This window comes from Callospermophilus lateralis, assembly GCF_048772815.1.
Source record: "Callospermophilus lateralis isolate mCalLat2 chromosome 5 unlocalized genomic scaffold, mCalLat2.hap1 SUPER_5_unloc_2, whole genome shotgun sequence".
NCBI lineage: Eukaryota > Metazoa > Chordata > Mammalia > Rodentia > Sciuridae > Callospermophilus > Callospermophilus lateralis.
This window is the reverse complement of record NW_027510148.1, coordinates 308,968-320,606: the sequence shown is the minus strand read 5'-3', so window position 1 is coordinate 320,606 and position 11,639 is coordinate 308,968.

Sequence of the window (11,639 nt, the reverse complement as noted above, 5' to 3'; positions counted from 1 at the left end):
TATACTGTGATGGTTGTTGGAGTTTACTCTCTCCTCACAGGAACCAGCCATGCACTTTATGAGAATCAAATAGACATAGAAGCCATTGGGTAGAAAAAGTCTGGTATCTGGGAATTTCCATCAGCAATCTTACTGGTTTGAGAGACTGGCCCCTATGTGTGACTTCTTACACAGCTTTATCAGGTTCAGCACTGCACTGGAGATGGGTGGACCAGGTGAAGCCACATAGCCACACAGCCAGAGTTGGGTGTGGCCACTATGCTAATCAACCTCTTTGCTGCAAGACACCTACCACAACAAAAAGAACATTTCTCCTGTTTTCAGGTGCAGTGGTGCATGCCTGTAATTCCAGTAGCACAGGAGACTGAGCAGGAAGATCATGAGTGCAAAGTCAGTCTCAGCAAAGAGTGAGGTGCTAAGCAACTCAGTGAGACCCTGTCTCTTAATCAAATACAAAATAGGGTGGAGGATATGGCTTAGTGGTCTTGTGGCCCTGAGTTCAATCCCTAGTATGTATACACACACACACACACACACACACACACACACACACACACAAGTTCCTTTTTCTGAAAACTTATCCCTGCCTTTGATACACTCTCCCTTAAATGAAGAATTGGAGACATTTTCTAGTTGCTCAGTTGCAGCTCCACTGAAAGTGGGGATCCATTTAAGTGTTCTGCTTCACCTTTCAAACTTAATTTCTATCTCTGACTCTTATTTCTTTACTATTTATTTCAGACCTTCTTTTTCTCAGATGGCTTACACCTTATGAGCAGGGTGATGGTGGCCTCATGATACTCTCCCCTTACAGTGATACTTGTGAGTGAAAGTAGACCGTAAAATATGCTCATTTTCAGCTGTGATACTCAGAAATAAATATTGGCCAGGAAACATCTCAAAGAGAAACTTGCACACTACAAGTACCCACATGAGTCTGTGGAATAGAAATCCATTCAAGTACATGGAAATGAACCACCTACTAACACAGACAACAGGAAAACAGAGGAAAAGACCTCCAAAATTTCATGATTTCCCCAAAATTGCATCGAAAGAATTAGGTCTAACCACAACTAAATAAATAAGGTAAATATAATTAATAGTTGCATTGATTTCTTTTAAAAAAATTTTTAGTTGTAGCTGACCAGTTAACTTCTCTGTACTTAAATATTTAATTACTATGTTTGGATTCCCAAAGAGTATTGTAGTAGGTCATTTCCATTGGCCTAGTTTAATGTCTGGAAGCAAAAAAAAAAAAGACAAGGAATTTAAATTGACACATGTGCCTACCTTTTGCTGGCGATGTGCAGTATCATCAATATTATGAAAACTCTTCTGTTCTGCCTCGGATGATCTGTCCAAATGTGGCTCTGTTGACAAATGCACAGATAAACTTAAACTACTTAAAAAATTCATGTGAAAGACAAATTATCCAAATAAAAAGGAAGAGTATGAATAATCTTATAATTTTATTTGTCCAGTTATATTTTTATTGAAGTTTTACTTTAGGAGAATGTATGTCATGTGTGAAATTTTTATTTGTGTGTGGGCCTGTGTATTTTACCCCAAAACATGTGTATCCTTGGCAAATATTATAATGCTTACTTCAGATCTCAAGTCTTTATATTGGGAGACAGGGTGTCTGTAAAGTCCAAGGTTTACTGGAAACCCTGCAGGGGCCTGCCTCAGCCTCTCAAGTACCTGCAATTATGGATGTGTTCCTCTGAACCCCATTTATACTGACATCATTGAAGAGTAATTTTACTGGTCCACTAACTCAGAAAACCAATGGGGAAGACACTAGGTATTCACCATGTGTGATGTCTACAATAACTCACAACTTGATTCATTCAACTTGAATAAAAATTTTATAGGAAAAATTAAATTTCCATGTAAACAAAAATCATCACACTGTTTATCCTTTGCTCAATTTTTAAATTTTAAAAATCCTTGTACTTAATTGTGTCCCAGATAAGTGATCACATTTACACCTTAATAAAATGAATTCCATATTATTTTTCTTTTTAATTTCCCTTTCTTTTCATATTTTTTCTATTATAATTGCCTCTTTCATGCAAAACATCCATGATTATTCCTCTTATTCCTGACATAAACTGTTTTTGCTTTTCCTTGGGACTACTTTAGACATATTACAACTTTTGTACGGGTAATAAACACGTGAGCTGTAAAGTATTCAGTTTTCTAGCCAGTTCATCAGCTACTGAACTTGAGGGAACTGCTTTTATATCATGTTATTGTCAACAGGTTTATTTATTTCTACCTATAGTTGAATTTGTGATAAGAGCTAGAGGTGAAACTAGGGACCAGGGGTAAATACTTTTCTAGAGATAAAGATGAAAGGAGACTTCAAAAGTGAGGATATTCACTAGATGAAGGAAATGCTGAAAGAATGGAAGGCTATACATAGACACAAGGTTTAAATGGGACATGCTTGTCTGACTATATAGGGATTGGCAAGGAGAATGGCCAGAGGATATTGCAGGCAGAGAGAGGGATAAAATATGCAGTGAGGAAAAATTTGTATTATGAAAGATTCCTGGGGAAGTTAAGATGCTTGGACATCCTTGTATTAAAGTGGGCTGATGGTCATATATGCAGTATATGCATAAATAGCAGAACCAACCTCAATGCAATATGCAGGTGACCTTGAGTGGCATGTGCATGAAATGGAGATGAGTAATGAGAAGGCAACAGTGCACTAGAAAATTGATGCATCCTGATTGGATGTCATTTTTCTCAAAATATAGAGAGTAGAAAAATTTCAGTGAGATGTAAGAATCAATTTTAATTAAATGAACAAATACAGAAGGTGGGTCTGAGTAATTTGAGATTCTGTTATTCATGTTCACAAATGAGATGCTTAATACAGTGCAGGAACTGTGAATGTTGCTTCCATTTAGCATGTAGTTTCTCCTGTAGCAAAATCATCCTGTGTTGAGATAACTCATTTAGAAGCTTGGTGTGAAATTTTCTGAAATTGGATTTACAAATACCACAGGACTATCAGAAAAGTCTGTGGGAGAGGATCAATGGGAGATCAACTGCCCAGCATGCAAAAGAATCCAGTTCAATGCCAAGCATTGAGAACAACATAAACAAACCATGTCGTAGGAATATGAGAATGCTCTTATTGCTATGTGGAAGTTTATTTTTGATTTAGATCATTTAGTCCAAATTCCTGGAAAGAAGTTTCTCAGAAATAATGGATTCATTTTATAGGAAAGGAGTAAAATAAATTACATATGATCATACATTGCATCCTTTCTTGCTATAGACTGATCATATCAATGGTGAAGGGCATGAACAAAAGTAAAGCATGAAACAAAACACAAAGTCATGAAATTAGTCCATACACAAGTTGTCATAGTAGAGTTAACATTCTCTTTTCAATGGGTTTCTCCTATGTCACAGGCTGATACTGGCCTCCTAGATTCAAGCAAAAAAAAACATATCTTCATTCTCTCAGGCATCTCAGTTCTAGATCTGCCCCTTTAAAATCTTTTTAAATTTAGGGAAGAAAGAAAATCAGCCTCACATTTCAACTAACCACTATAATGACTCCAGTCTGGGAAATATAATTTTAGATATAAGTATGATATAAGCACTTTTTAATATATTTTCCTCATGAGTTTACAAAAATATTTTGAAAACTGGATCAAGCATCAACATCCACATGTTGTGGCAATAATCACAACACATTGTGGAATATATATATCATGTATGAATAGTTTGTTATCCTTTCAAAGGTTTCATTATATGGTTTCTAGAAAAATTGTACCACAAAAGTTACCTATATTGAAATTCCATGTTTCCATTATCAATTTTGCCATTTTTTCTTCGATTTTTTTCATAGGCTTGATGTTCTTGGATAAAAGATATAATATATATTTTAGATTTGATCCCATCCAGCATGCACTTAAAAATGTAAAATAAACATAGAAGATAAATTTTACCTTGAAGGAATCACATAAATCCCGACGAACTGAAAAGAGATTGAGATGATGCTCAAATAAATCTGAATATGCAAAGGGGAGGGGGAGGGTATGTGGGGGCAGGAAAGATGGTGGAATAGATGGACATCATTACCTAGGTACTGTATATATATGGTGACACTACACTGTGTACAACCATAGAAATGTGAAGCTGTGCTGCATCAAAATGCATTCTGCTGTCATGTATATACCTAATTAAAATTAATTACTTTCAAAAAATCTGAATATAACAAAACTACCCTCATTACACACTAAATGAATATGGACCCTAGTCCTGTTAGTTAGCATTGGTGAAGATTATTTTAGCTTTAGGAATCCTCTTTCATTTGGGGGCTTTATGTTGAGCAATGACAGAAGACTCAAATGTACTAAATCAGAATCAGGAATATAGGTTTCAGAAAACTTCCAGTTAAGTTTCCAGTAGTAAAATCACTTTTGCAATGGTCTTTAACAGAATGCTAGATATGAAGAATGCTGAAGAGCACAGTGATCTGTTTTCAGAAGAGGAAAAAAAGGACCCTGAGAAGTGCAATAAGGAAACTGAGTTTAAAATATGGCAGGACATATCTCGAGTGAACCCTATCAGAATCATTTAATCCATTTTATTATAAGTATGCTTCCTGTCACTCATTTGCCTCATAATTAACAAATCCATTTTTGTGATGAGTTTTCAGGAGAAGGTATACTTATGTGCACATCAGAGAGAATTTTCTGAGCTAATTAGCCAAGATATGTGTTTTTAGAATAAAAAGTAATACACATATTGCTCAAACTTATGTGAAAAACTGATTTTTTTCCCAGAATCTCTTGTTTAATCAATAATTACTTTCTTTTTGCACTCTCCTGGGAAGACAGTGGTTCCTCACCCATTGAAAAAAATATACAGTAAAGCTAAAGTGTGCAGACTAGGAAATAGTAGGCACTTTTCCAAAAAGAAAAGTGTTCTGAAAGTTTTCAGAATTATCAGATATCAATAGACTAGTGTGTTTCAAAGAAATTTGTTGATACAAAAAGAGTATTGTATTGGTGTTGGAGGAGAAAACTTCATAAAAGTTTTCTGGTTAAAAAATGAGTCTGGTGTGGCTTATAATGACAGCTTTTCAAGTAATTGCACATAAGTTCCAGATGATCACAACATTTGCTTTCTAGAGTTCAGAATTTACCTCAGCAATATGGTGCATTCCTGGAATGTCCAGGGACATGGTCTCTCACAAAGCACCAATAAAATAATGAAATCAACAATATTAAGAATAATAATGAAAATAGTAAGTATGGAAATATTAGTGTCCTTTAAAGCAATGAATGCTTCAAAAATGCAACAGTGCTCATCTGAATGACACATGGATGCCTCACACACTGTGATACCTCTGGATGTAGTTGGGGGAAATAAGTAGCTGCAGGTTACTCAGATTCTTCTGGTTGTAAATGATTCCTATCATGACTGCTTGGGATTTTGAGTTGAAACAGACAAACTGAAGAGAACTGATGAGAATTCTCTCCTGCTCCTCATATTTCCTTGCTAAATTCTATGTTACCTTCCTCACATTCCCATCCCTTTAGCTTTTCCAAAGAAACCCATGGAAGTGGGAGCTTGTCTCATTACATTTTACATTTTATGTGTGGCTCTTTGCCACACCTTGCTGCCTGTCAATGTGACAGATTTATCTTAGAAATATCTTCTCTTCACCTTAGTCTTTGGGTTCCTCCCACATCTCAAGAGACATGCTCAGAATGAAAAGCAAGATTTGTGCTTGCACTTGACCTGGTTGTGTCCTGAAATGTAGGAACTGATAGTGTTTCTTGCATAGTTCCCAAAAGGATATCCAATGCACAGCTCCAAATCATTTTTTCTACAGACCAGGATCATTTGAATCACCATAGAGTATAATGAACATATAGAAGCTACGACCTGCTGAGTCAGAACAAGGTTTTGAACATGGTAACTAAGAGATGATTCCTAAAAGTTGCAGAGTGACAGTGTGAAATTTGTCAGCTTCTAATTCCTCTAGGTTAATTTGAATATAGCTCTGGATTCCTCCCTCAAAATAAAGTTGAGAAGAATCTGTAAGCTTTCCAAAGTTAATTTTAGATACCTGTGGATTTGGAAAATGCCCAATAACAATTCCTAATTTTTTCAACTAATCCATTTGCTGTTTCTGCCCTAAAATTTTGCCCTAGTGAGTAGCAACATATTGCATGTCATTAACTTGTACACCTGCCTAGTCATTAGGGTAAGTGAACTTTGCTCTGTGGAAACAGGTCTTCACTTCTCAATTCATTCCCAACTGTGAGTAAGTCAGAAGAGTGGAAAAGTTAAATCCTCCATCATTCAGCTTTGGAACTGGAAACACACAAATTCTTCCCACATTTTGAAAACCCTGTTCTTTTCCCTTCTCACATGTTGTTGGGATTTCCTACCCTCTCCTGAGTACCACTGATTCTTTTTTACTTTTATTCTTTTTGATGATGTGTACTCACTACCTTCATCAGTCTTAATTCCCTCTTTTTTATGACCTTTTCCTTATTTAAATTTCCCTGTGATAAAAGCATGTCTCAATGCAACTAATAGTTCAGTACTTTTATCTATACATCCAATTTAACCTGTGGCTGAAACCTAATGAGATACTCCACTTTTTACATTTTTTTCTTAAACTTTACTACTTATTTAATATGCACATGTCTTGCACAATTAGTATTTACCAGTGCTCATATTTCTTGGCCATATTCTTTCCAATGTATTTAGTCTTCTATGTGGTTCTTACCTTTTCCAAGTTCACTTATTCCCTTTTTTGTGCTTGCATTGATCTCAACAGATTCAGAAGCAGCACACATCTCCTGATGTTGCTCAGAATCACTCTGGCAATAATAATGACAAAAATGAGTTACATATAGATAATATCATCACTCTTTGCACATCCCCATATTTACATGTGTGCAGTCTTTGAATTGGAGATTAGACCATTACACTTAGTGAAACAATATTTCCTTATGAGGCATGATCTTATGCAGCCCCAATGAAGCTGAGCTCTTCTATTCATCTGGCTACCCATAAGATAAAACTAGGAAAAATGAAAGAGGAAATGTGTTCTCTGACAACAATCACTGATACACATATATTCAAAACATCTCACATCAGTGCTTAACTAGGAATGTGTGCATTCTTCCAACAAAACTAAGAACACAGTAGTAAACAATCAAAACTCATTTGAGACTGGAACTTGATGTTATATAGATTTGAAATTTTAGTCATAGGAGGGTTAAATTTATTTTTTTTTAAATTTTGCTTGTGGTTGGGCATGATTCATTTATTTGATTAATTTATTTTTATGTGATGCTGAATCAAATCCTGGGTTTCACAAATGCAAGGCAAACAGTCTTATCACTAAGCCACAACTGCAGCCTGGGAGGGTTAAATACATGTCAAAATGTGATATTTCATGTGATGGAGACTTTCAAATGTGTCACGTCAAGTCGGAAGAAAATATGCTTGAAATTGTTTAATTTGAGTCATTGAATCTTCCCAAAATTAATATGTTTCAGCAAAGTATTTACTTCATGAAAATTTCATTTTCAAGGAAGAGAAATTTGGAATGAAAATATGTCTACAATTAATGTGGACAAAGGAAAACACTGCATTTGGGTAGGGTATGCAAATATCTTCATTGAAGAAATTCTTGGAATTCCAAGGAAGGAATGCACTATTTAATGACTGAATATTTTCAGAGATTTGAGCCAGAAAAACTGGTGTATGACTGCATAATGAATAAGTCAGGCTGTGTGGAAATGCTGGAAAGCCACAACAGAGAACCAGTGGTGAGATGAAATACAGAATCCATGTTTTGTTTTGTTTTTTTTTTTTAAGAAATGCATTCATTGAAGAAATACACTGCAGCATTGCCAGGAAAAAGTAGCAGAGTACAAGTAATGAATTTTTTCTTTGGAAGGCTGAGGAGAATCTCACTAACCCAATTAAACAATGGGAAAAGCAAGAGATACACAGTTCTTAAATCGGGAATTACAAAATGCCCACTAGAATTCAAGGAAATACCATTCCAAACATCTTTGGCATTTCAGATGCCCCCAGTCAGAATGACATTTTTCAAGTATTCAAATAATAAGTGCAGTTAAGGATGTGGCAGGAAAATCCAGTCCTAGACTGCCAGACTGAAAATTAAGACCTCCATATTAGAAAGCATTATGGAGATTCCTTTAGATTCTAGGAATACAATCCAGCTTTCCCACTCCTTCCAATTAATCCCAACGTATGAATCAGAATGCACATGTGATATATGAACTTCAATTTTAGCACTGCAAGTCACATTTATAGAGTTATAGAACTAATTGACACCCACCAACAAAGAATGGATTAAAGAAAACACATGGAATATTCAGCACTGATTTTTTTAAATATTTATTTTTGGTAGTTGTGCACAATAACTTTTATTTATTTATTTATTTATCTATCTATTTATTTATTAATTATTTATTTTTATGTGGTGTTGAGGATTGAACCCAGGGCCTTGCACTTGCGAGGCGAGTGCTCTACCACTGAGCCATAACCCCAGGCTCTTCAGCACTGATTTTTAGCAATTTAGTTATTCTTGATAAGCCATTATGGCAAAATGATTCCTCATATAGTGTATTAAAATACTGACTTAAATCTTTCAAACATATAAAAGTTATAGCACCAAGATCTTCTTAAATGTATAAAAATTATTTTAGAGAGAAAATAGGAATATTCCTTTCAACTCAAATACAACATTCTCAGCAAAGGAGAGACTTGGATTTTTGCATGGTTTTCAAACAAAGTTCAAAATACTGCCCAAAATCCTAGGCAGAATTAGATGGTGAGTGCAGTATCTGTTTTTTTTCACTCTGGTTACCTCACCGAGGCTTTTTTCTTGGGATAACTGAAAAAAAACGTACATTCCTATTTCAGCTTCTATCAGATGAAACCATGGCACAAAACAATGGTTAAGAGGCACCCCAAAGAAGAATTAAAATGGGTTTTAAAAAAAATTTGAGACCAGATCTGCTGAGAGCTCTGCAGAGCTGCAGCTTGGACCTGTGGTCTGACAAAGATTAAAAAGTTATGGTACTTTCATTGAAATGTGTTATTTGAAGCTCTAAGCATGCTGCATTCTAAAAGCACAAATCAACAGCCACACCAGGGATGGTAAACAATCTCAGCTGAGAGGCATTTGGAGATTTGTTCATATTTCCAACACACTGGTGCTTACAGAAAGTCTCCTGGGAATTACAATAAAATCCTCGGGGCACACACCTTGGAGAAGAGTCCCACTGTAGTGACCCTGTGTGCTGGATCAGAAACCACTGCAGGTCTTGCAACTTCAAAACACAGAATCTAGTCTGCTTACAGAATAGTAGAAGTTTACCCTGATCAAATGGTGTCAGGATAGTGATAATTGGAGTGGGATGGAATCTCTCACCAGGAATACATGTGTTGTGCCTGTTGGATAGTTATTTTGAGTAGAGGTCCACAGAACACTATCTCTTGAAATGGTCGTTTAGAATAATGACAGTGAAGGAGAAGTGCTTTTTGAAAATTCAAGTGACAAAAGAATGCAGCAGTGCTGGGACATTATAAGGTGTAATGAAACCAAGGAGCCTCTGAGCTCAGCTTATTCATGCCAATAGCAGGTTAGGCCTTTGGGGGCTAGAGCAAATAATTAAAGAGCTGGATTATTTTTGTTTCCCAGAAACCTCCCAAAATAGGTTTCTAAAATTAAAAATCCTGGACAAACTATCTTCTATAATGTTAGTATAAGGGAAATCTGAAGCTTTTGCTGTTGCTGTTCTTGATATGTTTTGTCTGCTATTGGTATAGAGTTTTCACATTATTTCGTTTTTAACCTTCAATCTTATTTTTTTTTCTTAAAATTTCATTCCATTACTCTCTGTGTGTGTGTGTGTGTGTGTGTGTGTGTGTGTGTGTGTGTGTTTGGGTGCGGGGCTGTGCATTCATTATGAAGTGGCCAGTTTAGTTCTCATTTTAATTTTTCTTTTCAACTTGAGAGAGAGAGAGAGAGTGTTTTAATATTTATTTTTTAGTTTTTGGCGGACACAACATCTTTGTTTGTATGTGGTGCTGAGGATCAAACCTGGGCCACACACATGCCAGGCGAGCATGCTACCACTTGAGCCACATCCCCAGCCCAACTTTCCTTCATTTTCAACAGAAATCCTAATAATTGTATTATCACCAAGGTCCTTTTGATTTGCCAGGTAAACATAATTATTTCCTACTTTATCTCTTCCTTTTGTGGTGGTCTAGTGATGATTTTAAAAATAAATTTTATTTATAGTTGTGTTTTTCAATAAACTGTGATCATTGTTGGGAGTTTATTGTCTACTCTCACAGAAATACCTGTGAGTGAAACTGGCATGTGGAAAATGCTGGTTTTCAAACCTGATACTCAGATGTAATTCCTGCTAAGGACACATCCCAAAGAGAATCTTGAACACTACAAGGACCCACGTGTAAATGTGGATAAGAACCCATGTAAATGCATATAAGTCCTTCACATGGCAACACAGATCATATGAGAACAGGAGGCAAACAACCCTTCAGAATTTCAAAATTTCCCAAAAATAGCATCCAAAATCTTTGGTCTAACCTCACATAAAGAGGTAAAGTAAACATTTTCATAATTTTATTCATTTCTTGCAGACAATGGATAGGAAACAAGTATTGTTTGTACATTAGCAGAACAATACCCATCCTGAGGTTTTCTCATCCCATAAGGTTTTGTTTCTGATTGAAGCCTGTTCCCTTACTCAATGGAGACACTGGAAACCTTGGCCTAGATGACAGGTAATGTGAAATTAAATGTTAAGCCTTTGCGAATGAACATGTTTCTTCCATTGGATTCAGTGAGTCATTGCCTTTCGTGTGTTCCTAGTTTCAACTGGTTATTTATAAGTCTTCAAGTTATCACTCTCCACTTATGGATGGTGCACAGATGCAAACACAAACATTCTTCAAAAATACAGAAACAATGCTAGCATAAAGCTTACCTGTAATCACCTTGATTTCTAAAGCTATTTTTATATTCATGATCTGTTAACATCTTTACACTTAAATATTAATTTGTGATGTTTGGATCCCCAAAGAGTGTTCTATGAGTTCAATTCACTTGGCCTAATTGATCTTCTGAGAATGAGAAGAATCGAAGTAATTGGGAATTTGACTAATGTGCATACCTGTTTTTTGCTGTGCTCAGGGCCTTCAAGTCTCTGTTGCTCTAATTGTGATGACTTGCCCAAATGGGACTCTGCTGAAAAATTCACAAAATTTTAAACTACTTAGAAAATAATGTGAATGACAATTAATCCAAGTAAAAAGGAACAGTAGTAATAATCCTATCATTTTACTTTCCTCAAAATACAGTTTCAATCAAGCTTAATTTTAAGTGAATATATCTCATGTTTGAAATTTTTATTTTGTTTGCATGTAGGCCTGGGTATTTTATCCAGGGACATGTATGTCCTTGGCAAGAAATATTGCGTTTATATCAAATTACCTGTCTTAACATTTGGAGACAGGGCGTCTTTAAGTACCAAAGTTGGCTTGAAACCTGACAGGAATCTGTCCTCAGCCGCCTG